This window comes from Narcine bancroftii, chromosome 7, assembly GCF_036971445.1.
Source record: "Narcine bancroftii isolate sNarBan1 chromosome 7, sNarBan1.hap1, whole genome shotgun sequence".
Classification (NCBI taxonomy): Eukaryota; Metazoa; Chordata; class Chondrichthyes; order Torpediniformes; family Narcinidae; genus Narcine; species Narcine bancroftii.
The window spans coordinates 166318075-166343334 of record NC_091475.1 but is presented as its reverse complement, the minus strand read 5'-3'; the positions used below and the strand labels follow the sequence as shown (position 1 = coordinate 166343334).

General features: G+C 38.6%; 1 protein-coding gene across 1 annotated transcript in view; it reads right to left on the bottom strand.

Annotated features, from left to right (window-relative positions):
* Positions 1-25260, bottom strand: part of LOC138739333 (LIM and senescent cell antigen-like-containing domain protein 1) — a 122195-nt gene that overhangs the window by 96389 nt on the left and 546 nt on the right. The window lies entirely within an intron of this gene.

Here is a 25260-nt window from a genome sequence, read left to right as displayed (position 1 = left end):
AGGAGGAGGATTATGATATATCGGTACATCCTGCTTTAAGAAGGGAGTGTGTATAAAGATAATAGGAGAGTTCACAAAGTCCAGCAGCACAATGAGGCTGGCTTATAAGCAGGGAGGAAGCAACTTGGAGTGCTGACATCTGCATTCAGATTGTTGTGGAAAGGGTGCGATTCCAGGGGAGTTCACAGTATCAATAGGCTCTCTGTTCAGTGGAAACAGATGTCTGAATAATAATGCATTCAATCAAGAAGTTTTCCCACTGCCTAAGACCACAAATTTTCCTTTCATGATAGAATGCAAGGGTCAAGCAATCTTGGAATTCAACCTGAATTTGTGATTCAGTTTGGTTGGAGCAAGGCTATAACAGCACAAGCTACCAGAGTTCAAATCCAGTGCTCTCTGTAAGGAGTTTGTACGTTCTCCCCATGTCTGTATGGGTTTCCTTCCAAAAGTTCAAAACATACCAGGGTTGTAGGTTAGTTGAGTGTAATTGGGCAGCACTGGCTCAAGGGCTGAAAGGGGCCTTTTTCTGTGTTGTATGTCTAAATTTAAAATGTACTTTGCCAACACAGAGAGAAACTGCTCAACTACCAACATGTGTAATCATGTCTCCAATTTGCAAAATTCAATAAACAGAGTTTGCTGAAAAATCTAAAAGAAAATGTTGGAATTATCTAGGCTGGTAGAACCCATGAAGAAAAACATTTTGGGACTGATGACCTATTATCAGGATTGAGGCAATCATAAGTTATGAATTGGGAATAACTCCCCACTTCCTTCCCACAAATGTTGCAATCTTCACCTCCATTACATTGCTTTAATACTGCTGTAAATCACTTGCCTTTTCACCAATTACATTTTGTACTTCCTAATAATTAATCTAGATGCAATTGGTATTTTCTGGGGATGTAGCTCCTTAAAAAAAATCTTAAATTTTCTTACCTTAATTACGCCTGCTGCGTGCCAATCAAAATTTAAAAAGAACATGAAAGCAGAAATCCATTAATATCACTCACATTTTCAACCAATTCATAGCAATCACATTTCTTATTCACAATGAATTAGCTGATGCAATTTCTGCATGAGATGTTTGGGTACTCAATACTGAATTTTAAAAAATAAGTCCTTTGGTTGTGATATTTAAAAAATATTCATGCAGTAAAACTACTAGCCTTTCAATGTGTAGTGGCGCAGTAAATGAGAAAGCAGCCTTTTCACCCAATACAAACTCAATTTAATCAACTTACAAACAATGCACAATTTATTGTCAGTCGAGGGAGGCCAACAGTAAACTTTTTTTAAAAACATGCAGAATTGATCCAGATATAACAAGACAATTAATACAAGGAGCGATAGAAAAGCACGAGTCTCTAATTAACAATAAAATGATCACATATCCAAATAAAAAGGAATTTAAAAATCTAAAAGTAATCAACCCCAATTCTCTTTGGTGATTCTCTTTTCAGACAATCAGCTTTTCTGCTGTGTATCGAGAACTGGTCAGATCTGATGAAGGGCATTAATATGCAACTCTTTTTTTCCTCTCCTAACTGAAGATCCAACATTTTCTTCCATTTCAGATTTCCAACAACCACATCCATTTTTAACCTCTGCACCCTCCTCTTTCTTTCTCCTAGCTCAGTTCCCATTCAGCATTTATTTACATCTGGCCTAGACAGACCAGCTGTGTTCACCATCCGCCACACTTCCTTACATTCATTCCACCCTTCCCCCATCTCTAAAGCTTTAAACAGGCTTGATTTTTAAAAAAATCCTGATTCTGTTGAAAGGTCGTCCAGCTAAAAGTCAACTGAGTTTCTTCCTTCTCTGGAACTGCATGGTCTGCTGAATACTTCCAGAATTTCTGCTCACGTTAAGGAGAAATTAGAAGTTGTCAGCATGGAACTTCATTGGAGCGAGCATGCTCAATAAACTTTTAACAATTGTTTGTGGAAGGAGCAGGTTTAGTTGATAGAGTGAGTGGTGCGCGAGTGGCAAAAGGGGTCAAAATAAAAATATTCCATGGTGGGCACAATTTTCTCAATCCTTGTGGTGTGAAAAATCCACATTTATTACCACCTTCCACACAGAGATATCCTGATGTCTCCCCTAAACCTTACCCCCCCCCCCCACCCCCGGCTTTGTATTGATGTTCTCTGGTGTTAGCACTTTTTCGCCATGGTGGGAGTAGCAGACTGTCTACCTTATCTATTCCTCTCATCACTTCAAAGAGAAAAGCTAAACCTGCCTCATTAGACACATTTTCTAATCAAAGCAACATCCTGGTATATCTCCTCTGCACCCTCTTCATAGCTTCCACATCTTTCCTGTAATGAGGTGACCAGAACTGAGCATAATATTTTAAGTGTGGTCTCACCAGAAATTTATCGAGCTGCAGCATTACCTCACGACTCCTGAACTCAATCTCTTGTTTAATGAAGCTCAGCATACCATAGGCCTTCTTAACTATCCTATCAACCTGTGCAGTGACCTTAAGAGATCTATAGATTTGGTCTCCAAGATCCCTCTTCTCTTCCACACTGTAAAGTATCTTACCATTAACCATATACTCTGACTTTGTTTGACCTATAAAAATGCATCACCTGGCATAATAAGAAGTGAAATTGTATATCTTTGGAAAAAAATTACGCATAGTTTAAGGAATCGAGTTGCAAATTTTTAGTATTTGTAAACCATATAAGGATTTTATGGATAATTTTCCGCCCACGTCTTCTATCTTAAACACTCCTCTTCATTTGTAATTTTTAATAACAGTTAATAATTGTATATGTTAATATTATTGTATATTAAATGGTAGGTATTTCATCTCCATTGGGCACACAAAACTCAAAACGGTCAACCAGTTTACCTATCTCGGCTGCACCATTTCATCAGATGCAAGGATCGACAATGAGATGGACAACAGACTCGCCAAGGCAAATAGCACCTTTGGAAGACTACACAAGAGTCTGGAAAAACAACCAACTGAAAAACCTCAAAGATTAGCGTATACAGAGCCGTTGTCATACCCACACTCCTGTTCAGCTCCGAATCATGGGTCCTCTACCGGCATCACCTACGGCTCCTAGAACGCTTCCACCAGCGTTGTCTCTGCTCCATCCTCAACATTCATTGGAGCGACTTCATCCCTAACATCGAAGTACTCGAGACGGCAGAGGCCGACAGCATCGAATCCACGCTGCTGAAGATCCAACTGCGCTGGGCAGGTCACGTCTCCAGAATGGAGGTCCATCGCCTTCCCAAGATCGTGTTATATGGCGAGCTCTCCACTGGCCACCGTGACAGAGGTGCACCAAAGAAGAGGTACAAGGACTGCCTAAAGAAATCTCTTGGTGCCTGCCACATTGACCACCGCCAGTAGGCTGATATCGCCTCAAACTGTGCATCTTGGCGCCTCACAGTTCGGCGGGCAGCAACCTCCTTTGAAGAAGACCGCAGAGCCCACCTCACTGACAAAAGACAAAGGAGGAAAAACCCAACACCCAACCCCAACCAACCAATTTTCCCCTGAAACTGCGTCTGCCTGTCCCGCATCGGACTTGTCAGCCACAAACGAGCCTGCAGCTGACGTGGACATTACCCCTCCATAAATCTTCGTCCGCGAAGCCAAGCCAAAGAAAATTTTCTTTTATTACTTTTGGGTGGGGTGGGGAGAAAAATTAAAAGTACTTTTTTGTATCATTGGCCGTGGATATTTGATTAACATTTTATCCAGTTTTTTCCTGTAGTGATGCAAACAATTAAATTTTTTTTTTAATGCATCACCTCACAGTTTGAACTCCATCTGCCACTTTTCCACCCAACTGCATCATGACTATATCCTGTTGTAACCTATGACAGCCTTCAACACTATCCACCACACCTCCAACCTTCGCATCATCTGCAAACTTACTGACCCAGCCCTCTACTTCTTTGTCCAGGTCATTTATATATATATTTTTTTTAAAAATCACAAAGAGCAAAGATCCGAGAACAGATCCCTGCAGAAGTCCACTCATCACTGTCCTCTAGGCTGAATACTTTCCATCCACTACTCTCTGCTTTCTACAGGCAAGCCAATTCTGTATCCACGTAGCCAAGGTTCCACAGATCCCATGCATCATTTCTTTCTGATAGAGTCTCCCATGGGGACCTTGTCAAATCTCTTATTAATAAAATATATATATACACATCTACTGCCCTACCTGCATCAACTTCATTTGTTACTTTCTCAAAAGAATCTCCCCAACCCCCAAATGTTATCACTGTTTCTCTCATGGATGCTGACTGACCTGATGAGCATTTCCAGCATTTACTGCTTTTCTGTCAAATTTCCTGCATTGACATTTTACTTTTGAACAAAGAATACTAGGTTGATCAAAATACTTATCTGGCCAAACTATCCAACTTCACAGGACAAGATCCAAGACAGAAAGACTCACCTAGCCCAGCCAATGCTAATGACCTCAGATATATTTTTTGAGGATAGAGCCACCAGAGGCACACTGATACAAAGTCAGGAGAGAGTGGTCTTGGAAACCATATGCATCGACTTTGGAACCCACAGTCTCATGGCATCTTCTTAACATAACTCAAACCAAAGGAACAAAGAGTCGTGCATCAAGTATAGCTGGTGCCTTATAGGTCCAGCAAAGATGGTTCAATCCTGACCTCTGGTGATGTCTGCGAGGAGTTTGTATCTTCTCCTCATGAGAGTTTTGGTTGGCCCCAGATGCTTCCATTTTTTTCCCCCCACGTCTCCAAGATAAGATGATAGGTAGGTTAATTAGTTATCAGAAACTGCACTTGGTTAATCAGGCTGCAGTTGATAGGCATGTGAGAAATTAAAACGGGGGAATGGGATTCCTTTGAGCTAGCAAAAATACGAATGGCCCAAATTGCCATATTCAATATAACGTCAAAACAAAAACAAGAGGAGGAGTCACGTGATGGAGTAGTGGCCGGACGGTGAACTCCAGCCCTCTCCAGAAAAGTCGGGAAAAACAAGAGAAAACACAAAGGCACAGAAATAAAAGTTACAGAAAAGTGAGTATAAAGGTGGAAAGAAGATGGCGACAAAAAAAGAAAAGTCGAAAGCAACGGTAAGAAGAGAGGAAGAGAAGACAAAGGAGGAAAAAGGTGAAGGCCTTACCTGTCCGAAGAGGCCCGCTGCGGAGAGAGAAACCCGCTCCCTCAGGTCGGTAAATAATGGACTACAAAAATGGCTCGCAGAGCCGAACAAAAGTGCGCAACCGCGCATGCGCGAAGTTTCGCGCATGCGCGATGCGAATGAAAAAAAACACACCGACGGGAGGGGGGACCAGCTGGGGAGTCGATCTCCACAGCCGGCAACGACAGCTGCAGAACACCTGCAGCAAGAAGACACCACAGAAGACAATAGAAACAAGATAGAAGAGGAGGAAAGGGCAGCAAAGAAACAACAGATGGCCAACCCAGAGGAAGAAGAAGAGGAAGAGTATGGTGAAATAGAAGAAGAAAAGAGAGGCAAGGTAAAGGATATACTTGCTCTTATTAGAGGATACATGGAATCATTTAGAGAATGGCAAACACAGGAATTTAAGGATTTAAGAAAAAGAATAAACAACACAGAAGAGAAAATAAATAAAATGGAGATGACCTTAACAGAAATGGGAAAGAAAATGGACAAGATGGAAGAGCGGGCAGTAGCAGCAGAAATGGAGGTAGAAGACTTAAAAAAGAAATTGGAGGAATCTAATAAAAAAACTAAAGAGACACAAGAACTACTAGCTCAAAAAATAGATACAATGGAAAACCATAACAGAAGAAATAACATAAAGATAGTGGGCCTTAAGGAAGATGAAGAAGGCAAGAATATGAGGGAGTTTATAAAAGAGTGGATCCCTAAGACCCTAGGATGTCCAGAACTACAGCATGAAATGGAAATAGAAAGGGCACATAGAGTATTGGCCTCTAAACCACAACCACAACAAAAACCAAGATCTATTGTAGTAAAATTCCTAAGATATACTACAAGAGAAAAGGTACTGGAGAAGACAATGGAAAAAGTAAGAGAGGGCAACAAACCACTGGAGTATAAAGGACAAAAAATCTTCATTTATCCAGATATAAGTTTTGAACTCCTAAAGAAGAGAAAAGAGTTCAATACAGCAAAGGCGATTTTATGGAAGAAAGGGTATAAATTTATACTAAAGCATCCAGCGGTATTGAAAATATTTATTCCAGGACAACAAAACAGACTATTCGCGGATCCAGAAGAAGCACGAAAATTTGCAGAACAATTACAAAAATAGACTGAGGGAGGAAGACGGGTAATGAGAGTTAAAATGATCACGACTGATATGTATGTGGGTAAAGACAAAAATAGACTGAGGGATGAAGACGGGTAATGAGAGTAAAAATGATCACGATTGATATGTATGCAGGTAAAGAGGTATAAGAGTGAATAGAGACAATGAGCATACATGAATGTATCTGTACTTAGAGGAAAATATGGATAGTATAGACAAGAATTAATAAGGGAAGGTAATGGAATAGAGAGAATAAGGAGGGAATTAAAAGAGGGACCTTTGTGACATATGAAAAGTGAAATCTTTTCTGGGGGAGGCGGGGTGGGGGGAAATAGCGGTCACTGCAAAATCAGTTGACGCTTGCGAGTGGATTCGCAAATCCAAATGGAGAGGGGAGATGTGGTTGTCCGACAAGGGATAAAGGACAACTCAGGAGGTGAAGGGGAGATTGGGGATAAATAAGATAGAAATAGGAGAATAAGGAAAATGTTAGATGTTGTAGGAATGTTGTCTTATAAAGAGTTGAAAATAAGAAAACAGAAATGGAAAAGGAGGAAAGGTAATGATGGAAAAACGGAAAGAGAAGATAAACAAAATATAAAAGGGCTACGCTGAACTATATGTCTTTAAATATTAATGGAATACATAACCAAATTAAAAGGAAGAAACTACCAAATTTAAATGAATAAATGTATTCCATTAGAAAAAATAACATATTGGTTAAGAAATAACATTGAAATATTCGAACAAGTATAGGAGCCTTACATTAAATACAATAGCGAAAACCTACCGGGGACAAACATTACCTAAGTTGATGGAAGGAGAAGGAAAGAAAAGAATGGACTCAGTAGAATTTCTGGTGTAATTTGGTTGAATGACAACATTGTCTGACTGGCTTAATGCAACCTAGATTGTATACCTAAAATGGATGAGAGGGGGGGGTGGGGGGGTGGTTTGGGAGGAAAGGGGGGGGGGGGAGAAAAAGTCACTGTATATGTGTGAAAAGAAATAGTGTATATCATGGCTAATGTGATTTATGGTGTGAAAAATAAAAAAAAATTTAAAAAAAAAAAAAAAAAAACAAAAACAAGAGCGGAAAGCTTTCGATCACATCAATTGATCTGGATACTTTGGAAGCACTGTGACCATTCATTAAAATTAGCAAATTATATCCATTGCATTGAGAACAGCACAAAAGAATTCCAAAAGATCTATTACTTTGAGCTAAAACACAGATAGCGACATGGTCTTTTAAAAAAAAGTGTTTTGAGGGTAAACAAGGAGTCTGCAGATGCTGGGGAACGAGAACAGAACTGCTGGAAGAATTCAGCATCCATGAAAAGTTAAACTTTTCTGGCTGGATCTCTTTAATCATGTGAATTGAACACATCACTTTATGCAGTACGTTTCCGATTTTCTGAAAACCACTTCACTGTAATTCCCAGTTATCTGCAAATGTTTTCAGTGGTGACATGACATCACAATTTGAAAGAAGTTTAATTTTTTTTAAACCTGCCATGCTCAAGTTGGGACTCTGACGCGCTGTTAGCACAATTTTGAATCCAACAAAGCACTCGTGCTCCATTTTGAATGTTGCTGCATTTATCTTATTTCTGTAGGCAGAGGTCACTTTTTTTGGTAAGAATTAAATTTATTTCATGCTTGAAAAACCTTCTTTGTTCTTTGTCGTCATTGTATGCTGATGCTACTGGGGTGGAATCAGAGCGGGGACCTTGGGCTCCTGGGAAAGTTCGGCAACGGGTGTGGAGAGGTGTCTGAGATTGGAGCGGGGTCCTTGGGCTCCCAGGCAGGAGATGTCGGGATCGGTGACAACTGATACAAGTATTCTGCTACTTAAACCGGGCTGCTTAAAGCGATTTTTCTGATATCCAGAAAATACAGTTAACTGACACACATGTGGACCCGAACATTTCAGATAATCAGAAATGTACTGTACAATATTAACAATTGTGCTTTTTTTTTTAAAAAAAGTGCCATCTGAAAGAGGAACTATTCAAGGAAGAATTAAATGGCCTCGCACCCATTGTTTTCATTCTTGAGTACTTAAGTTGATATGTACTGCCTAACATCCCATCAGAAACACCAGGATAAGTCCTTCAACCAATTCAATTCAATTTGGGGAATCTTGGAATCTGCAAAATGGATGACATACTTGCCAACATATTTTGTAAATAATTTGGGATATTTAAGAGGCAAGAGCTACTTGAATGCTTCACTTCATTTCCTAAAAAAATACTTAATTTTGAATGCATTAGAATTGTTGCAAAATTATTAAATATCCAGCATTTCTTTGATACAGAGAAAGCATCATGTATTTGTTCAATTACAGAACCTTCAGAACTTGCAAGGATTTGTGTGATATAGAGAATTTAGGTTAAAAAGACTTAAGTTAAAATGTGATGATTAATCATAAACAGGGAAGCCAGAATGGACAGAGAGTTTACTAGCAGTCAAGGACAGAAGGAGCTGCTGAATATGTTTTTTTAAACCTATCTTTTCATGGTCATAGTGAGAGACATGCAGGAGACAAAGGATTGATAAGAAGTGTGAGAAACAGAATTCAGTGAATGTAGAGTTCACAGCGTACGTAATGAACGTGATAATTAATAATGCAGTTATACTTAGAATGTTTTTGTAATACTAACCAATTAAAACAGTATTAATAAGAAGGGGAAGGGCAAATAATAAAGGTATAAAAATCAATGCACTGTATGTATCGGGGCTTAACTGGTGAGAAACCAGTTGAGTCCAACTCTGCAGACTTGTAAATAAAGCTTGTCATGTCATCAGTTTTAAAGAGACTCATGTGTGAGAAGTTTTATTTCTGACAATTTGAATACATTTAATTCAATACAAATAGGTATCAAATCCTTGATGAAGGCCTCAGGTCCGAAACGTTGGTTATGCATCTTTATCTTTGCTACTGTTACGAGTCTAGAGGACCCCAAAATCCAGCAGCAATGGAAATTCATAAGACAAATGGTTACTTAAACAAAAGTTGCTTTTAATTTTCTTTAAACATAAAAACAGGATCACACTTTAACTTATTACTATTAACTTAGCTAAACCTAAATTAACCCCCTTTTAATTCTAAGCGCACGTTTATGTAATGTGTATATGTTCAGGAAAGTTCTTTGATTCACAATCCAATCTCACTGGTCAACCCTCCAAGTTCACCAGTATTAGGCAATTCTTATTCTGTCCACAGAATTAATCATTTATGAATTTTCATCAGGTTCTGGTACTGAAAGATAAATGGTTACCGCTCATTGGTTTCAGAGAGATTTGTTGCTCGTTGGACAAGCACAAACTGATTTCCCATGATCAGTCACTTCAGTGTCTTGCTGAAGAAACTTGTCCCATCATGGGTTTTCCAAATGATAATCTCTTCTTTCAGGTCACCACAGCGTTCCTCTTGTTTCCCTTATTTCAGGGGAAACACTCTAGCCAGTGTGACAGAGTATATTATCTCTCTCTCTCTCTATACACACACACACACACGTTTTTTGGGAGATAAATTGGAAAAGGTTTGTTAAGAGTAGGGTACATACAAACACTTTAAAACAGATCTTATTTGAAACAATGGAGCTCTGGTAATGCTCGACATAATCAGGGCCTCAGAGTTTTGCAAGAGCTTTGGAGAGTGTTCAAGAGACTTCACTAATGGATTGTTGTTTACAAAAGGCAACAGATTAGAGCGCTTTTTTGTGCCGCATATTGTCTGGAGGAGAACTTGCTGTTGTAAGAGGGTCATGTGGTTTTGCAAGCAGAGAGTAAAACAAGCTTTTCTCTGAGAGAGAGAGAGAGAGAGAGAGAGAGAGAGAGAGAGAGAGATCATCAGTTCAACAGTGTTACAGCCAGCAACAGCAGCTGGGACTGGAACAGGACAAGCTCGCAAGCTTGTAGAATGACCCATTTTGGAAGACAGCAGGGTCAAAGCCCTTGTGGTTCATGCAAGAGTAGAGGACTGGCTGTCTAATGTTTCACTTCAAATAAGAGAAACAAAAAGGAACTCTGTGGTGACCTGAAAGAAAGAGGTTATCATCTGGAGAACCCTGAAGGGGCAAATTTCGTCAGCAGGACACTGGAGTGGCTGATAGAAGTACATCAGTTGTGGATGTCCTGAAACAACAAATCTCTCTGTGAAAACTGACAAGAACCTTCCTGAGTGATACCATTTACCTTTCAAGCACCAAAGCCTGGTGAACTTCATAAATGTTCAATTTTGTGCATGGTATAAGAAATGCCTGCAACTTACATACACATGTGCTTAGAATTAGAAGGGGGTAAAGTAAGTCAATGAAGACAAGTTAAAGTTTGATTCTATTTTCATGTTTAAAGATAATTAAACACAACTTCTGTTTAATAACCATTTGTCTTGATGAATATCTATTGCTGCTGGGATTTGGGGCCCTCTTGGCTCCTAACACCAGCCATTTCCTCTTGGAAGGACTACAAGGGTTTTTCAACAGGCTGAACTCAGAACTCACAACCCATCTTCAAAATGGGGTTTACACAAGCTGCCAGATTATCATGTTGCAGCCTTCAAAAAGCCACTGCAGAACAGTTTTCTCTCTAAGAATCACTTTTTTTTCTGTTTGCAAAACCACATGACCCCTCTTAGAACAACAAACTGCAACCGGATAGATTACCTGCACCAGAATTAGTTTCTGCCTGGACATCTGTGCTTTAAAGACAACATCAGTGCAATTAACACCTACTTGTGAAGTCTCCATAGGGATTCTTCAAAGTTTCTGCAAAGTCGCTGTGGACACGATGTCTCTCTTTCAACAAAGCTCTTGTATTTTAAATGATATGTGAAGTGTAAGTACCTGTTTGTGAAGTGACCGACACTAAACCCCCACAATCTATCTTTTTTTTAAAAAAAGACATATTAATATATAATGTAACCCATAACACTACAATAAAAAAATAATCACTGTGTGACTTGCTGAGTTTCTCCAGCTTGTTTAAGTTAATTTTTGTTCAACACCTTTGAAATAAAATTTACAAAGGATATCAAATAAAATGTGATAACAGGCTGCATGTATTGGCAGATTACTAAAAGTGCTTTAACATATTAGATATATGGATGGAAAACATGAGAAAGGAATTCCAGAGATTAGTTCCTTGGCAGCTATGAAGACATATCCAATAATGATGGGGAGATCAAATTTGAGAAAAGTCAAATGCAACATGAAAGGATTTGAAAAAATAAACAAGAATGTTGATTCAAGCCTCTGCTTCATCAGATCCAGTGTAGCTCTGCAGAAACTGGAGTGCGTGGAAGGAGCTGGAAGCAGAGTATTGGATAACCTCGTGTTTATGGAGGGTAGAACAAAATTAAACTATGTGTTGAAAAAGATAAGGAGGAACATAAAAATTAAAGTAGACCATATAACTGCCATTCAACAAGATCAGAGTTGATCTTAAGCCTCATCTACTTTCCCCGCTCAATTTCTGTATCCTTCAGTTTCAAATGTCTACCCAATGCCCTTCTTGAAACCCAAATACAGTTTATATTGACCGTCTAAAATTAAAAAAGTGTACAGTAGGCGTAACCAAACTTACTTAACATAAGAGCCACGTACGATAAACTTCAGGTGTTTGAGATGTTTCATGATTGCAATATGTTACAAAAAATTATATAAATATTAAGAAATACATGTTGCCTCACTTAAGTTCTACCTTTGAGCAAACATGAACAATATTATTTTTGTATCACTGACAAATCTTGAATGAGCAATGATTCATTTTTTTTCTGTTGCTACGTGTGTCATTTCAAATCCTACTTGCATGCTAATTTGAAATAGAATGTTATTATTTTACATTTATTTTTGGATTGGCCCCACCACTGTCAAATTGGTTTATTTTGATATTGTTGCAAAAGGTAAATTGGATTACATACAAAAAGGTTGTTTTCTAAAAAAAATGTGTAATGCTTGATGTAGTGTCTGCCCAGTTTTGTGCAATTGAAAGTGCTTTGCATTATTCGATTCTGCAGAAAGCTTGTCCATTTTACCTGCAATATAACGTGAACTATTTGATGATAATCTTGACAATTATGAGCAGTGTTCTCAATATTTCTTTACAAGACAGAGACTCCTATCTTAAATGCAAAATGAACCTCTCCCCTTCCCCTAGGCTCCAGTACTATGACATCAATAAAGCCACAGGCCAGCCCTGCTTGCAACGTGGGTAAGATTTAGAAGAGAAGACCCAATAATGTTTTGTTTCACTGGTCCTGCACTGCAAACCATTGGTGGATAGTCCCTGTGTTTTTTATTGAACCTTACATTCAGACCACAAGTGATTCGACACCTGCCACCCTCCCACTTGGTTTCTATTTGCTTTCAGGTTTGTTTCAGAATTTTTCCCTCTGTGCTGGTTACTAAAGAAACCTGGATGAAATATTAATGTTTATGCAATTATTGCTGCAGTTCATAACCAAGGCCTTTTATTAAACTGTATAAATACCTTTTTTGTGTTTCAGGTGCATTTCTATTTGTTATTTCACCCACGTCTCGAACACAATCGTAATTGCCACGGCAGTATAATTTTTTGTTGAAGGCTGTAATAGCGTTTGTCACGACACGTTCCACGATCCATACATTACGACAAAGAGCCACAAGTGGCTCATGGAAGGTGTTGTGACAAACGCTATTACTGCCCTCAAAAAAAATTATACTGCCATCCTGGTGTAAAGTATGCACTGAACAATTATGGGCCAAATAGCAATTCTGGAGGTAAATTAATAACCATGCACTGAAGTTCTCTAACGAGGCATTATATGTAGTATAATGTCTATCTACAAAGTCAAATAGTAGATTTAAAAAATCCCAGCTCTTCCATGGTATCTGAATGCAAAGAAACATCAATGAAGTGAATACAGTTGCACATTTCAATAGCTTAATTTAAAAATATACAAATCATCCATTCCTTCACTGTTTATTATTTAACTCCAATATCAAATTTTGTTCTACAAGTTATAGTCCTTAACACATTTATTTAAAAAAATACACTGGTGAAAATAAATGAAGATGAATATTTCACTGTCATCCTGCAACTTCCTGTCCACCTCACCAAACCATAGACATCAACAGCTTGTTAATTGTGTGCAAGAAGAGTTATAACTATTCAAGTTTCTTTTTTTTTATATAAACTCATCGGAACTCGTGATCCCTTACTCCACGGGTGGCCAAACCTTATTTGGTTGTGGGCCACGTCCAGAAAAATATAAGGAGTCACGGGTCAAACAGTATTAAGCTTGGCAGTTTTCAACCAGTTACTTTGCAAGAAAAATGGTATTTTTAGACCAGAAAATCCCTGCACCATCAAAAATTCATTTTCTATCAAAATAGCTATACCCTACTGAACAGTTTTTTTTTAAAAACTGTTGACATTACAGTAGTTATTGATGTGCTCACATAGGACTCTTAAATGTAATATAAGTGAATAAAATAAAACTCTTTAAAACTAATTTTAAAAAAAGTGCAAAATAAAAAGCTGGGTGCAAAACAAGAACAGGAGAAAGATAAAGAAAGGGACAAGACAGTCTCCAACATTACTCCATAACTCTCAACGAATAGTTCATGGCCCAAGTGTCCACTCCTAATGATTATGATGCAATGTGTAAATCTGCAAATAGGCTATTAAAATCAATAGATTCCTTGCAAATCAAACATTCTTTCAAATACATCTTGTATTCTTCTCTTTCTCTTTCCTCTGATCCACCTCATCTTCTCCCCTTTCCCCCTTTTTGTCTCCTTTCCCACGACCCTTCCAGCCCCCCATTCATTTTCATTCCCACCACCCCCCCCCCTCACCCAGCAGCCTACATCTGGCAACTCCACCTATTACTCTTCCCATCATTCTTCGCCCCTCCCTCGTTCACAAGTCCCCTGCTGGCTTCTAGCTCACTGCTTCCAACCTTTCATACCGCCCACCTTCCCTCACCAAGGTCACCCTTCAACTAGCTTATCGACTCCTAAACGTGAACAATTCCTTCCCTCCACTGTTGACTTCCTCCAACAGATTGCTTTTACTTTTTCAATAATTCTCCTGACAATAAAATGCTCTTCATTAGGTCATCTACAAATGTGATTAAAATCAACAAATATTATTTATAATCAAATCTTTAGAACAATTTAACCAGAAAGTTCCGATATTGATCGCAAGAAAACACATTACCCTAACCAATTTCTTCATCTTTTAGTGTTACCCTGAAACTCTACCTCTTTCAGCATATCACATAGAATTTTATTAGCTGCTATTTGTAGATACACATTTTCCACAGTTAAATTTCCGATTCTCTGATTTCTACAAATAAAAAAAAAATCAGACTCATTGATGATAATGCATTTCCTTGAACGACTTACTTGAGGAATAGACTTGAGGAAAAGAATAAACTTTTCAGTTTACTTCTGATAACCAACATTATTTTAACATGATATGCAAGATTAGATGCTGCTGGCATCCTCATTTGTACCACAAAGTCCAATAATTCACATTGTCAACATGTCAAAATAGTTTCACACATTTTCGATCATAGTAGTTTATTTAGCAACTGTGTATTTTTATGGATTAGAAAAAACAACTTACCGCCATCACAGATCTCACGATGTAAAAATAACAATATCCAATAACAAATTTCCATAACGGTCATTTGAAACTGCACTCATGTGGAAAATATCACAATGCGAGTTTCTGCAGATGTGATCAGCATGAACACAAATTACACAGCACAAAGGCATGTTCAACATGTCATTACAAACTGGTTCCATCCCAAACACCCAACTCCGTTGCAAACACATTTTGAGAAGTTTAATAGACCAACAAGATTACTTCTTTATTCTGCAATAGACTAATAGCAATGTATTGCTCTTTGAAAAAGCTCGCCAACAATCATAATAAAAGGAGCAAATCCCCCACATGCGATTGGAGAACCATAATAATGACCACTATTCAGATATCAGCTTGGAATGCTGCAAATGTTCCTGGTGACAAATAACTTATTGTTCAATTAAAACCAAGAAAATTAGGCAGGCAGCACTGTGACAGGCCAATTTGGCCCTATGAGTCCATGGTGCTTATTTTACACCCTATTAACCTATACACTGTTAGGATTTTTTTAAACAAATGAAAAAAGTTAATCATAAAAATGAAAATAAATCTAATTTAAATATCTCAAGTACATTTTTTCTCCTTAAAAAAGAGCTTCAATCCTCTGGCATTACAGTGTTTGTTAGGGCTTTTGGTTTATCCGGTTGATGCTGAATTGGCAAACCTTGCCAAGAATACCAATGGAGGTACTGCATAACTGCTGGCATTCTATTGCAATCATTAGCCAACTGAGGACAGGACAAGGCTTGCCAACGATGTCAACTGCAGAAGTTTCCCGCAGAAATAACAACCATTTGTCAAGTTGCCAGAGAATACCCAATTCCCCAAAAAACAAATAAAGAGGTTTTGGAGGGGAAGGGAAAAGCTAGGCAACAGCAAAACAAAATATCCTGTAAGGATCAACAAGTCTTAGGATAGTGCCACTCATGTTTGGTTCGTCATAGGAAATAAAGAATTCTTTTGGTCTTTTGTGTAGAAAACTGGGTGTGACCAATAGGTATCATTGGATTTAAAATTGGAGAATTACTATGCGAAAGAACAGCAAACAACTGAAAAGACAAAGACACACACTGAATATTGAAAGGGCTGGATAGAGTGGACATGGAAAAGATGTTTCCAGTAGTGGGGGAGTCTAGGACCAGAGGGCACAGCCTCAGAATAAATGATTGACCATTCAAGTTCATTTATCATCTGATTGTTTCAGTACAACACGATAAAAGTGATCTCCAATCCATGGTGCAAAAGCAGTACCAACACACATACAGTCAATATAGATACACAGTACCTTCTTCTTTGGCTTGGCTTCGCGGACGAAGATTTATGGAGGGGGTAAAAAGTCCACGTCAGCTGCAGGCTCGTTTGTGGCTGACAAGTCCGATGCGGGACAGGCAGACACGGTTGCAGCGGTTGCAGGGGAAAATTGATTGGTTGGGGTTGGGTGTTGGGTTTTTCCTCCTTTGCCTTTTGTCAGTGAGGTGGGCTCTGCGGTCTTCTTCAAAGGAGGTTGCTGCCTGCCAAACTGTGAGGCGCCAAGCTGCACGGTTTGAGGCGTTATCAGCCCACTGGCGGTGGTCAATGTGGCAGGCACCAAGAGATTTCTTTAGGCAGTCCTTGTACCTTTTCTTTGGTGCACCTCTGTCACGGTGGCCAGTGGAGAGCTCGCCATATAACACGATCTTGGGAAGGCGATGGTCCTCCATTCTGGAGACGTGACCCATCCAGCGCAGCTGGATCTTCAGCAGCGTGGACTCGATGCTGTCGACCTCTGCCATCTCGAGTACTTCGACATTAGGGATGAAACCGCTCCAATGGATGTTGAGGATGGAGCGGAGACAACGCTGGTGTAGATGCATGTCTTACATACAGATATTAAAAAATAATTATGATTAATAAATAGTAAACACTGGGAGTTGGTTTAGCAGTTCAGGAGTCATTCTGCTATCTCACTGCCTGTGAAATGAAGCTGTTCCTCAGCCTGGTGGATCTGGCTCTAATATTCTGTATCTCTTTCTCAACAGGAGTAGCTGGAAAAAGCTATGTGCAGAGTAGCATGGGTCCTCACAGATGTGGATAAATTGCTTCAGCAAGAGGTTGCTGAATCTGTGGAATTTGTTGTCACATACAAGTCATTGGGTATATTTAAAATGGAGGCTGATAGGTTCTTAATTAATAAGGATGTGAAAGGTTATGGAGAGAAGGGAGGAGAATGCCATGTAACTTGAGAGGAAAAATACATCATCCATGATTCCAATGGCGGATACTTACAGGATCTAGAGAAAATTGTCGTTGGAGGAACAAGGACAAAGGAAAACAGACAAAAGATGCAACTTTGGATGAATAGAAATATGCCCAAATTGTGGAACTCTGATTTGTTTAAACCAGAGAAAATATTTCAAGCTAGCCAATCTTCCCCAGTGCTCAACACTTTTTAATCTTTTAACTCTCACTTGAAAAGTTAACTGAAAGCACAGTTAATCAAAAACTTAAGTGTAATTAGATTATCACAGACAACAATGAAAGATTTATAAACAAGGATTCTTATCTACCAATCCCTAGTCCAAAACTCTTAATGAAAGGTCACCACTTGCTATCTAAGCTTCAAGACTTTAGGAAGGGGAGACCAAGGGACCTCACACAGATCTCAAGGGGCCAAATGGCCTAATTTTTCTCTGATGTCTTCAGTTCTACATGGTAAACTGGACTTTAATGTACATATATTAAAGAAAAGTTGCAATAGTTTGACAATATTACAACTGGAGTGTCATGCATGGTTTTGGTCTAATTCCTCAGATGAGGCAACTGACCAATTGTCACAGGAGTTTGGAAAAGTGAAGTGTGATCTAAGAAAGCTACAGTTCAAAAGTGCAGTACACAAAGTCCTGCATGTTCCATGGCATCCAGAGGAAGTAAACGGGAATTGATATTTACCCTGTCCCCCACCTTTTTATTCGAACATTTGCCTGACTTTAGACACTTCTGATCAAGGATTCAGTCCTGAAACATCGAATGCCCTGTACAGTAAAAGTCCTAAAATCCAGACAGCTTGGGGATTGGGTGGGTCTGGATTTTCTGGATTCTTGGACCATATTTAAGGAGAATAAAAAAAAGAGATGAACAGGTAAATTTTGATAGCTTATTGAAACTTTTTTCATATAAAATAGAAGTACAAAAAAAATTATTCTTTAATTTCCGCGACTTGTGTGCATCTATGGCACTTGCGCATGCACACAAAAGCCCACTGAATTTTAAAAGTTTGAGAAGTCTGGATTCTCAGGTGCCCAGATTTCTGGCGTCTGGATTTTTAGACTTTTACTGTAATTGCTATAGAAGCTGCGTTACCTGCTGAATTTCTCCAGCAATTTTGTGTACTGCATTAGACCCAAGAATCTACACATTTTCTTGTTTAACTCTGTTCTAAGAGGTTTTGATAAGACGGATGCTGTGATGCTCCCTCAGCTGCAAAATCTAGAGCCAGTAAACAAAATTGTTCAACTGCTTGGTTTGAAATTAAGACTAAGATAGATTTCATAACTTCAAGGACACCCTTCATTCAAATTCTCTAGCCAAGTGTACATAGAAAGCTCAGCCATGAAACTCATTGGACTAACCATAAGAATTTGGTACCTCCTAGATGAGGTCAGAGCTTGGATGTACTGCAAAGTGTAATGCTTTATGAATCCCAAACATTTTCTACCATCTACAAAGGCACAGTGTCAGACACAATAAGCTCATTCACCACATCACTGAAATTGAACGGAAGACAGGGAATCCGATTAATGGAATAATCCTGTATTTACTTACAGGATCTTGAGAAAATTTTCGTTGGAGGAACAAGGACAAAGGAAAACAGACAAAAGATGCAACTTTGGATGAATAGAAATATGCCCAAATTGTGGAACTCTAATTTGTTTAAACCAGAGAAAATATTTCAAGCTAGCCAATCTTCCCCAGTGCTCCACACTTTTTAATCTTTTAACTCTCACTTGAAAAGTTAACTGAAAGCACAGTTAATCAAAAACTTAAGTGTAATTAGATTATCACAGACAACAATGCAAGATTTATAAACAAGGATTCCTATCTACCAATCCTTAGTCCAAAAATATTAATGAAAGGTCACCATTTGCTGTCTAAACTTCAAGACTTTAGGAAGGGGAGACCAAGGGACCTCACACAGATCTTCATTGGTGGGACATCAGTGAAGAGAGTTCAGAAGAGTCCAACGATCAGAGAACCTCTCCTGCAGCCAGCCATCCAAGTGAAGGCTGCTTGCATAATGTGTCTACCTTCTGTCAAGAGATTTGGCATCTCATTGGATACCCCCTCAAACTTCTACAGATTCACAGTAGAGAGTACACCGACTGTCTGCAGCACAGCCTGGTTTGGAAGATGAGTGCCCAAGAATGCCAAAGGCTGCAGAAAATGGCAAACCTAGCCAAGTCCATTTTGTGTATTGACATCCTGTCCACTGAAGACATCTATGTGATGTTGCCTTGGAGAGGCAAGCAACATTATAAAGGATCCCTATTACTCTGGCCATGATCTCTTCTACCTTCAGGCAGAAGATACAGAGGCCTGATGTCAGGCAACTCTAGATGCAAGAACAATATTTCCTCTTCTACCCCCCCCCCAAAAAAAGTTATCAGGTCTTCAACCTCCCTGTAGAGCTCCACCAAAAATCATTCCAGATCTATCTGCACTATTTTTTTCTTGCACTGACTGAAACTGTGAATATTTATTTACTTATCCTTTTGTATAGTCATTTCTTCTATGTCTCACGATAACTTGTGGTAACTTAATTGGTGTATCTTTTGTATGTGTGTGGCTGCAGCAAGTAAGAATTTTGGTGCATTGGTACATTGTAATTATGTATATGACAATAAATTCCCATTATGAAGAACTGACACCCTACTGGTTGGAAAAAAAATTAAAAATGTCTTGTAATATCTGAGGCAAGTTTGCCTCATTACAACCTTTTTATGAATCCTGATATTTCTATGAAAACTACTGGAATTCTACTTTTCGCTGATCTCCCGAGGTCTTTTACCATCCATCACAAAGGCTGCCCACTTCCACTTCAATAATGTCACACACACTACACTGTCACATGATGCTCAGTCTCATTCACCAGATTGTCCTGGTCAGCACCATCTTCCATTCTTTGTAAACTTGGTTCGGCCAAAAGAAATGCTTCCCAAGTTCAAATTCTATCCACACATCCATCTTAATCAGCTCCTCGGGATGGAGGACGACAACTTGCTTCCATTTCAGTTTTGTGAACTCGGAGGTGACTGATTAGATGTGGAAACTGAGACTTTACCCACAGACGGGCAGGTATGCTCACTGGGCTTCTCTGTAATCCTGATTCATGGCTCAAGGTTTTCAATACCAACCTGTTCCCCACTTTAAGTAATCAATGCCATTCTGGATTTCTTCAAGAGAACTCTGATCACCTCGTAATATCTCCCCACAAGAGAGTCTGTTCCAGGATTGTTGGTATGTATTGGGCATACAAGTGCCATGGCCTCTCCCACAGACCAATCGTATACTCACAGTCCTATGTTATATTTTAGCATTTGTTTTACTACCTTTACATCTGACCAAGAAGAGCTGCCTCAGACTATCACCCAGTAGAACTCACATCTACCATTATGAAATGCTTTGAGAGGTTGGTCAGTGCCAGAATTAACTCACATCCACACAAAGATTTGGACCCACCGCAATTTGCCTACTATCACAATCACCCCATAACAGATACAATATCATTGGCTTTCCACTCAGCTTTGGATCACTGAGACGACACCAGGCTATTAGCTTTCCACACCATCGCATCCTCAGCGCTAGTGAACAAGTTACAAAACCTGGGACTCTGCACCTGCCCCTCTGCAACTGGATCCTTGACTTCCTCAACAGAAGACCACAGTTAGAACAAATGAGAAACATCTCCTCCTTAAGTAAGAGAAGCAATGAACTCTTTACATAGTAATAAATCTCCAGGAGAATATGGTTTCCCATCTGAATTTTACAAAGAATTTAAAGATTTATTAAATCCTATGTTTATGCAATTATTACATCAAGCTTCACAAACTTCTTCTCTTCCAGAATCGTTTTTGATGGCAATAATTACTGTGATTCCTAAAAAGAATAATAGAGACCCTTTGAAACTTTCATCTTATAGACTAGCTCATTATTAATGTAAAATAGTAGCAAATGTTTTGGCAAATGGAATGAATAAATTATTACCTAAATTAATTAATATGGATAAGACCGGGTTTATTTTTAAAAAAAAGACAATTTAGTGCAAAAAAAGAGATGACTTAAGTATTGCTGTAGCTTTAGACTCAGGTAGATTAGTGTGATTATTTTTGTTTAAGGTATCATAAAAATTTGTATTTCGATCAAATTTTTAAAATTGGGTTAAAGCATTATTTAATAATCCCAAAGGTAAAGTAGTAAAAAATGGACATGTGTCTGTCATTTAAGTTGTTTTAGCTATAGAACCACTTGCCCAGGTCATTCATTCTGATTTACAAATTAATGGTTAGGGGGAACATAAAATCAGTTTATTTGCAGATGATGTTTTAATATATTTGACAGAACCCAAGTCATCTTTACAAAGATTATATGCCCAATTGGGTTTTGGGTTAGAAAATAAATTGGGATAAAAGTGAAATTATGCCTTTGACAGTAGGTTACTATACTCAGTATCAGAGAGATACGCAGTTTAAATGGCCAAAGTAATTTAAATAATTTATATAAAATGAATTATTTGCCTTTAATCAAAAAGAACGAGGAAGATTTTTAAAAATGGATAAATTTAGCTATAACTTTAGTGGAAAGGTGAATTGTATAAAGATGAATCTATTTCCAAGAATATATCTTTTTCAGATATTACCAATATTAATGGCTCAAAATTTTTTGCAAGAATTAAATAAACAAATAAGGAAATTTCTATGGAAAGGTAAAATGGCAAGAGTTTCTATAGAGAAGTTAACATGGAAATATGAATTAGGAGTACTACAGCTCGCTAATTTTAAGAATTAATATCAAGATGAGATTTCTTGCTTCTTTATTTGAAAATGTAAAACCAGCATGGGTTAACATAAAACTGAATAAAATGGAAAAGAAATCAGAAGAATTTATATATGTGGGAATCAAAATTGTTCGTGGCTGATAAAGACACACCACTATTGAAATTTACTTAACGTTTGGAATAAAATAAATCAAAATATTGATGGAGGACTTTTATCATTATTAAAAATGATAATTAATGTCATTTGAACAACTGAGAAACAAATATGCTACATCACATAATACTCTTTTTTGTTATTTTCAATTAAGGGCATATATGAGAGATAAATAAGGGGCAACAATGTTTTGGTCTAATTATACTGAGGTAGAACTTCTTACTAGGAGTGGGATGGTCAAAAATTTTTTCTCTTTGATAGATTTGTTATTACAATTAGGAACTCCTAAATTAGGATTATATAGATCTTGGCAGAGATAGAAAAGTTTTGAATATTATGATAGATCAACAAATTTTGGAAAATTAAATGTAAAGATTCTGTGACTGATACTATTAATGTTAGGTATAGATTAGTTTAATTTTTTTTTACATCAATTATATCTTACACCACAGAAATTAAATAGATTGAAATCAGATTTATTAGATCAATGTTTTAAATGTGGTTGTCTACAAGTTTTTTTTACAAGTTACAGGAGTTATTTTTCTGTTAAATCACGATCTGTTTTTATTAGAAAATATTGAAGGTACAACTCCTAAATTGAAATTATCAATTTATTAATTGAAATTTGTCAAATTAGCATTAGCAGAAGCGAGAAAATGTATTGCAATTACTTGGAAATCGGATAAATCTTTTACTCTGCCAAGGTGGCAAGCTGAAATTCAAAATTGTATTCCTTTGGAAAAAAAATTACTTATAATTTAGAAAATAAATATTCTCTGTTTTTACAAATTTGGTGACCTTACACTCAAATAATGGGATTAAACTGGTAGTGATATCCTTCTTATCTCTCTGGCTCTGCAGATTTCTCCTCTTTATGTTTATTTTAGAACTGATGAAATGTACTGCAATCCAAAAAACCCTTCTTTCTTTCTTTTTTATACCTATATAATTTTTTACTTTTTAAAATATAGGAGGGGACTTTTGGTTTAGGATGAAAACCATCATATATGTAATAAATTTCTTTTTTTTAAGATTGTAGTATTATAACGATTGTCATTACTGCTTGTATGGAATATTAAATTTTTTTTAAAAAATCTCCTTATTGACGATCAATACAGGCGCACCTCAAGGATGCATGCTCATCTAACTGCTCAACTCTCTCTAGACACATGACTGTTTGGCTAGAGACAATTTAAATGCAGTTTACAAATTTGCCGATAACACCATGATTGTCATCAGAATCACAGATGGCAATGAAGGAGGGAGATTGATCATCTCGTTGAGTGGTGCCAAAACAACCACAACCTTGCACTCAACATTAGCAAAACCAAGGAACTGACTGTGGACATCAGGAAGGGAAAATCAGAACACAAACCAGGCCACATTGAGGGATCAGTAGTAGAAACGGCCAAGAGCTTCAAGTTCTTAGGTGTCAGCATCTCTGAAGTTCTATTCTGTGACTCCATGTCGATGCCATCATGAAGGAGACTTGTTAGTGCTTATACTTTGTGAGAGTTTAAGGAAGTTTGGTATGTCACCAGACTCTTGCATTCTGACTGGTTGCCTCACTGTCTAGTAAAGAGATGCCAATGCACTGGACTACAAAAACTAGAGAGCTGTGAACTCTGAAAGCAGACTCTTCTCCATCGAGGAGATCTACGAGGAAGTTTCTGAAGAAAGCAGCCTCTATCCTCAAGGACCCTCACCATGCCCTCTTCACACAACTACCATAGGGAAAAAGGTACAGAAGCCTGAAATAGGCACACCCAGTGGCACAAGGGCAGCTTTTTTCCCCTCTGCCACCAGATTTCTGAATGGGCAATGAAACCACAGACAGACACTGCCTTACTTTCTCTTATTTATTTCTGAAATGTAATTTAAAGCAATATTTGCAATGTCATGCTGCCACAAAACAACAAATTTTTTGATACATTCATGGCAATAAATTCTGATCAATTTTCTAATTCTCTTGCTTGACAGCAAATTAATTTCCATCTCTGCAACCTCCTCCAATCAATCTGGCTTCTTTTATCCACATTCTCTTCTGCAATCTCATTGTTCACCAACTGTTCGTCTGCTCGCTCGCCCTTGTCTAGGTCTTCTGTAAAACTTGCTGGAGCTGCTATCTCACATCTTCAGCAACTGGGTTGAATCCCGACACCCAGCGACGCGTGGAATTTATGCCATCGTCCTGTGACCACACACAATTCCTCCGTCCTCGTGAGTTCCCTACTGTCCAGTGCTCCCCCCCCCTACCCCCCCCCCCCCCCCACACACACACACACTCACTCTCTCGCTCTCTGTCAGTGAACGGGAGGGAAAATGCAAGGAAAAGGTCCCAGGAATCTGGGAGGACGAGGATTGCTCTGTGAGCCCAATGGGCCAGGGAAATACGGCCACTCTTGGACCAGGACCATCCACCCAAATTAACAGTGAAACCACCTCATGCAAAGTATGCAAGATAAGATGCTTTGTACAATACAAAAAAAATCTCGACAAGGCTGCCTCACAATTGGTTTAACTTAAACAATATCATTTCAAAAACTACTCAGGAAATCGTTCGGAATGGAAACAAATAAAAAAACTTCGAGCCACGTGAACTCAGACTGGAAATGAAGCCCCACATGACTTATATAGTCAAGACATTTGAAGTTTCAGCCTTCGCGGTGATTTCACGACGCGATGAGTAATGTTCTGGGTTCATTGTGGACATCCCCCCCCCCCCCCTCCACATCCCACCCCCACCCCACCCCATCCCACCCCACTCCCCCCACCCCCTTTCTGTTGACATTTCCATTCTGCTCCCGCACCCCGTGAGGAGCTGACCTCCCATTTGAAATTTGCACCGGAATATTGTTTCGTTTTGCCAAAAAAAAGTAATCGTCTCTGCCCCTCCAATGTTCCCGATACAGGACTCGCGGGGAGCACTGGTTTAGGCCTCAGTTGGGCAGAGTTTGATGCAGTGCAACTTCTTTTAAGAAGTTAACATGACTAATCTGGCCATTTCAGGGCGTGGTGGCTCCAGACTAAGACGCTCGTGTCCACATTTAGTCACCTCAAAAACGTCAGGGGGGGGGAGCAGATTTGACTGAAATCTAAATCAACCTCCGATCACCGTGAAAAAGAGCTGGGGGGGGGGGGGT